The following is a 6,709-nucleotide window of genomic DNA, read 5'->3' on the forward strand; positions in this document are numbered from 1 at the left end:
GCTTAGCCTCTTGTTATGCAAGCACAAATACATTATTAGAGAACTGGGCACAAGCTATCTAAAATGAGATAATATGTTTTAGCCATTAATATATTTGTATTATTTTTTATACTTTTCCTCAAATTAGTAGGTACAGGAGTTTTGAAACTCAGATTATTTTGGAGCAACTCAGGAAATGACATCATCTCCATGGAAATATTAATTCCAGGTTTTCCACCACTCCTCTGCTTATATGGGGGAAGGGGAGAAGGAGAGGAAGTTGTCAATGAGACAATTAACACAAAATGAGGCTTAGCTGAGATCTAATCTTCACCAGAGAAACCATTCTTCTTGCTGATTAAACAATCAACTCTGCTGCTGAGGAAATAGCACAAATTTTACACAGCTATCAAAAGAGAATGAAGACTAAGCTAATTATTATAACTCAACAGTAAATTGCCAAGAAGTTTCCAATCATTTAGGAGCAGCTCTTACTCACACTTTGGGGTTAGCATGTCCCAGCTGTAATTTACCACTGAAATGATACACAGATGTCAGTGATTCCAGGCTTAGGCACAGTCCCTGCAGGAGAACAAGAGGGAATACAACTTATTATTTCACTTCATAACTATAGTTAGGGATGTTTAAGGAAAATCCATGTATATACACTGGCACTTACAGCTCCTTTAAATTAGGAATAGTCCCTGTGGTTGGACTATCCCAGGAAAGCTAGTAATTGCTTGCCTTACATGACTATTATCATCTTGTGGCTGATTAGTGCCACCAAATTATAACAGCAATCAGGGGAACTCAGCAGCTGGGGTGGTGAACGTGGTGCATGGCTCTTCTGCAACCTCCTAAAGCCTCCACTGGTCATCAAAAAAATTTGATTTATTTGATATGTCACCATTGGGTTGGATTTGACATACACACGTGATCAGGGTCTAAGAAGAAAAAGGTTTTTATTCTGCATGTTCTCCAGCTTATATACCCTTAACAAAGCAGGATCTTAAGTGATTAACTACATCACAATAACTTATTATATTCGTTAGTACAAAATAATTAACGACACTATAATTGACCAAAGTTTTATGAAAATTTAATAACACATCTACTTATACACATAGCCTAACTTACAAAAATGTCCATAGATCTTTTCCAGTCTGTTTCCATGCTAACAGCCTTGTCTTCTTCCTTGCTATGAATACCCTGAAAAATCATCAGTTGGTATTTCTTCTACTAACTCAGCTTTACTCACAAGCCCTATCCAACCCCTCCATGCTGATAACACAACTTCTTGGTAAGAGAGCCCAAGCACGATGGCATCCTCCAAGTCTCCAGAAAAAAGGGAACCAAGGACAGGGCAGGATGGGAAATGGGACTGTGACGGGATTTTGATTTCCAAACCTGCATGGAATGAACAATAATGTACATGTCCTTCCCCCACAGGACGAGGAAAATGACATAAGTGATGAAACTATTGGATTAGGAAATGGACTAGAATGCCAGAACTCTTTTGGGAATGTTTTCCAATCAAGCAGATGACAGATACCCTAAGAAATGCCAGCGGAAGGCAGCAGCATTATTATGTTATTAAACTCCTTTCAGCAAACATATCTAAGCACAGAAGGGCCATTAGGCTTCCTGCTCTTGTGCAAAGAATTGGGGTCAATTCTTCATTTAGCTTCATGCAGGAATACAAAGTTACTGCAGGGAAATTACACCTCGAATATATATAAATACAAAGTTACTGCAGGGAAATTATACCTCAAATATATATAAATACAAAGTTACTGCAGGGAAATTATACCTCAAATATATAAGTGTGTACACATGAATACCTTACTTTATGAAAACCCTTTTGGATAACTGAGTGTACCAAAGGTGAGTTGTATGACATGAACAATTAATGAGAAAACAGGGAGCATCACAGTGATTGTTTGAAAACACATTTGCTTTATGAATTAAATTCCCTGCTTGCTGAGAAGTCACAGCTGTGTTTTTTCCTGGCTTCCCTTTAAAATAATCTTACAGCTCTGTATTCCCTTTACCTTTCATGTAGCTACAGAGCACTTTTTCCAAGCTGTGAGACACATTGCAGCTCCAGGTGTCCCAGCACAGATCCCACCAGAGCTGGCATTACCCCTGGGTCCCATGTGAGCTCCCCAGAACAGGACCAAAGACCTGAAGTAGTTTTCACAATGCCTGGAAGGAAAATATGGGTGAAAAGTGACTTTAGGTAGTTCTAGGAAAAGCCATTTCATCTGTTAGCAGCACGGGTTGGATCCATCAGTGCTGCATAATGGTTTTTTAAAATAGAAATAAATATGTTTGAGCTGCCAATGATGCAAGGAGAAAGCTGTGGGGCAAAACAGGGGAACCACTCTCCTAAGAGGAAACAGTGTCAAAGGCTCAAGGAAGAAGGAGATAGAGACAGGGAGGTGCAGCACAGGGAGGAGAATCTGCAGAAGAGCAGCAGGCTCTGGGGGGATGAAACCACAGGAAAATTGACACTCGCTGCTAGAAATTTCCCCTGAGAACTTTAAGAATAGGCAATTGTCACTGGGAGATGTTATTTCTCTTATAATTTCCTTCTAGAAACAGTATCCAAATCCACATGTGCAGACAAAGACATGCTTTTTGTTGGCTTTTTCTCCAGACATTTTATATTTTGGGTATGTGCACCAGAGCTTGCCAAACAGACATAATTTTCAAATTCGGAGTTTTATTTCAAGCATAACGTTGTTATATTCAGAATTTGTTTTAACCAATTTGGAGCTGAAACCCCTGAAAGTTACATTTGCCACGGCAGCCTTTGTTCCTTGGGCTGCAGGAGGAGCAGACCAAGGCTGATTTCCTCAGGAAGGAGTTGCCATATGGCACTGGTGCCAATGGCTGAGCAGGCTGCTCCTGCCTCCGGTACCCACGGAGCCCTGGCCACCCTCAAAGCAAACAGGGCTGATTTAGGGAGCAGCTCATGAGGTTTTACAGCCCTGTAAAACCTCACCAGATTTCAGTTCATCTCAGCACCAGCCCTCCTCCTCTCCCCCACCCAGCCCCAGCAAGCAAATCCCCAGGTTTCTGCTTTCTGCGATGGACCCAGTGCAGGTTCTCACAAATACCTGGGGTGACATGGCTGGGATGGTGCTTGGTCTCTTCAGCCACTATTCAGCAGGAAGCTCTGGGTTTTTCTGTAGTTTTGGCAGTGATGGCTTGGCCCTGGGGAAGGCAGCTGCTCCAGTCCATCCCCTCACTGGTGCTGGCACACGCCGTGCCAGGGTCACGGTGCAAAGTGAAGTGGCCTCATTAGCATCTCTTGACTGAAAAAGGATAAAACTCAAAATGAATCCATCTGTTTTCTGTGCTGCTTTGTTTATACTTCATAATGCTGGGTTTTGGCAGGCCCAGGCACTATTTATTCATCACTGTTGTCACTTATCCGTTCATCTAGCCACAGAATTTTGAATAGGAGTGTTCGCTTACTCAGGCAAATTTTTCTCTGCATATTTGTTTGTCTCTTTGGACACAAGTGCCAAATATTTATTTGAAAGTGAAATCCTGAACAGCAGTCATGTGAAAGCAAAGAGACTGGGAGGAAAAGGGAATAAAGGTACGTTTGATAGCACTCAAACTGCAGTTCCTGTCAACAGATCCCACTTTTATTCTGTATAATGAGCTTTCCTCACTGTACTAGGAACCTCTGCCTTGTGCTGAGAAAAAGCAAAGCATCCTTGCACCTGTTTGAAATTTTCATGTTTGGCAGTAGTTTTTATTCTTAGAAATAAGAACCATAATCAGCCATAACCAGTAAGATCATAACCATAGAATGGTCTGGGTTGAGAGGGTTCATCGAGTTCCAGTCCCCTGCTGTGGCCAGGGCCACCTTCCACCAGACCAGGCTGCCCAGAGCCCCATCCAGCCTGGCCTTGGACACCTCCAGGGATGGGAACATGCACACCTCTCCCATGAACTGGAGAAAGGAACCCCTTTAAGACCAAAAACACGGAAGGAGAGAAGTACAAGGTTAATGGACACGCATGAAAGAGTGGGGGGCACCTGCTGAAGAAAAGATTCCCAGAGGCTCCAGAGAAATGATTGTGCCCCTTCAGTGCCTCAGGGACTCCTCAGTCAGGGGAGACAGCTCCAGCCATGGTCATCACAATCAGTGAAAACATGGCTTAACTGTTTGGTTAGAAGGGTCTGAACAGATACTGGGATTGTGAAGGGATGGTTGGAAGCTCTTTCCTCAGCAAATGCATGATGAACTTCCCTCTTTCCCCTGAAAATCCTCGTCATACCAAAGTCAAAACAGACAAAGTCATCATAGGATGCTGTCTGATTTGAAGTCTGAGCTGTCTAAAGTATTTATTTATTTATTTACACATACCTAACACTTCAGCTTGCAGAAATCTACCTCCTTCTCTGACTATTTTAATAACTGTAGCCCAAATCTTCACCAGAGCTGTGGTCCATGGCTCTTTAATTTCCTCACACCATTAACTTCCCTTAAAACTGAATCTCTGCTCACTGCAGTAAATTTAGTTGGGCAAGAATCACTCAGAGGGGAATATGACCAGCAATAATTTATAACACCCTCAGCAGAATAAATATTGTATGTATTGACAGTTTGTATCATTGTGGATTGGGAAATATGGGCTGGCCAGAAAGAACACTCCTTATTCTTAAATTAGCTTTAATTTATGTAACCTTGACTCAAATCTGAGATGATTTCAATGCATTTGTAAAAGTCCTTAGCACTGATGAAGCTGCACAGATACAGAAATGGAGTTGTTTATTCTGCCTCACTAAATAGTTGTGGCTGGACCTTCTAGCACCTAATCAAGACATAATGAATGCATTCATGTTTGCAAAATCACAAGAAGTGGAAGTTACTTACTGCACAAGTGAGGTACTGTGAATAGAAGTCAACTCTAAAGTAGCAGGATAAGGGTTAGAATAATTTAATTAAAACAAAAAACAAAACCAAACAGCATAGTGCTAATTTTTCACTTGCAGAAGGATGCAGATAATCATTGTGAGAAAAAAGGGAAAAATGCTTTCTGTGCCTTGGGTGCTGACATTTGTTTCTGACACAGATGGAGGGAAATATTACTTTTAAAATGATATCTGTAGATAACCTTGTAAAGGAGCACTCCTTCTTGCCAACAGAAGCATCATTTTGACTGTACACAAACAAAACTGGATGGCCACTGGTTCAGACAGACAGGCCAAGCAGGCCCTGCTGGCAAATATACCCATTTATTTTGAAAGAAAGGAATAGTGCACTGCAGTTACACCAAGTTTCTGCATCCTAATATGCCCTCACCTCCCCTCTCCCACGTACCTTTTGACTGCCAAATCATGTTTCAGATGAATAAAATCACAGATATGTCTGTGTAAGCCAGTTTTCAAATGGAACAGGAGAAAATGTCTGAGGAGTTGTGTCAGGAAATCAGTCTTCAGATCATGCTGGGTTTCTACCTCTGCCTCGAGCCTCAGGGTGCCCTGCTAACCCTCCAAGTGTAAGAAGCCAACCTCAAAGCTCTAGGTTGTCCTGTGGAGCAGGGCTCCTTTAAAGGTCTAGCCAGGAATGTTTTACCTGGACCTGTACTTTGAGAGGACACAGCCCCAGGGCTGCCACACCCTGCCTCGTGGAATGCAAAAACCAGCCCACACATGGTACACTGCAGATCCATTGCTTCTGGACAAGGGTAGAACTGCCCTCCAAGTGCCACCTGAACCCCCAAAAGTCATTTCTACATTAACCCTTTATGAGAAAAATCCATTTAAAAACCTCTCCATTGACTTTTCCACCCTTTGCTGACATTGCAATGATCTCATCCTTAAAGGCACTAAAACTTCTGAGGCTGTGCAGTCATTCCAAGCACAAATTTTAGCATTTTAATCTCTGTGACCTGCTCCAGCATCACTTTCCCCATCTGATTTGATCTCAAGCCCAAGCAGCAGTGACATTTTCCTTTTCCACATGAGCTCAGGCAGTTCTAGCTGCTCTCCAGATTATTTTCTTGGCGGGTGTGCTGTGACCCCGTTTGATGTGCTGCTGCAGCTTTATCTGCTGAGATAAATCTTCCTCTGTGAACTCATGTGGGGAGCCCCACTTTGAACTGATTGTGTGTGCAAAGCAAGCCTGATACAATGCACATAATCCAAAGGTACTTAACGTGCAGTAAGCTGCCCTACTTTTGCTACAATTGTCCTACTTTTCAGTCAGCAATTTGGCTTTTCTCCTCTGTAAAAAACTGGCTAAATATCCTACTTTTTGCCATTATACTTGTCTTCCCTTGGGGAAAAATAAGGAAGATAAAGCACACAGGGAATGTGCAAAACATTTTTCCAGGTTTCTCCTATATCCCTCTCTTTTTTTGTGTTCTATCAGCATTCATCTCAGCACTAAAAATACAGAATCAAAAGAAGGCCTTGCTTCAGTCATGCCTTGTGTTTAAACAAACTGATCAAAGCACTTTATAGAAACTTATTAAGCCAAATGAGATTCAGTGGAAGTATTAAAATTATCTTGTCACTGCAGCAAGAAAAGTTAAAGGATTTTCTTGTGGTCCTGCTGGTCAGTCACAGAAACGGGAACCACAGATCAAAAATAATTATGCTGTTCCCTTTCTTCACTGCCTCTATTTCATTGAGGGTTTTGTGCTATAAGAGCTGATGACAGTGCAATGCTTACTATGATCTCTATTGGGTTTTGTACTTAAAT

At 41.9% G+C, this 6,709-nt stretch overlaps 1 long non-coding RNA gene across 1 annotated transcript; it reads right to left on the bottom strand.

Annotated features, from left to right (window-relative positions):
- Nucleotides 1-478: 478 nt before the first annotated feature.
- LOC132328061 (uncharacterized) lies at nucleotides 479-3,352 on the bottom strand. The gene is made up of 3 exons (XR_009486669.1): nucleotides 3,102-3,352; nucleotides 2,031-2,184; nucleotides 479-561 (listed from the first exon to the last, which is right to left on the bottom strand). It is a non-coding gene; the product is annotated as an uncharacterized LOC132328061 (long non-coding RNA).
- Nucleotides 3,353-6,709: the final 3,357 nt, after the last annotated feature.

The sequence above is a fragment of the Haemorhous mexicanus genome, chromosome 5 (genome assembly GCF_027477595.1).
Source record: "Haemorhous mexicanus isolate bHaeMex1 chromosome 5, bHaeMex1.pri, whole genome shotgun sequence".
NCBI lineage: Eukaryota > Metazoa > Chordata > Aves > Passeriformes > Fringillidae > Haemorhous > Haemorhous mexicanus.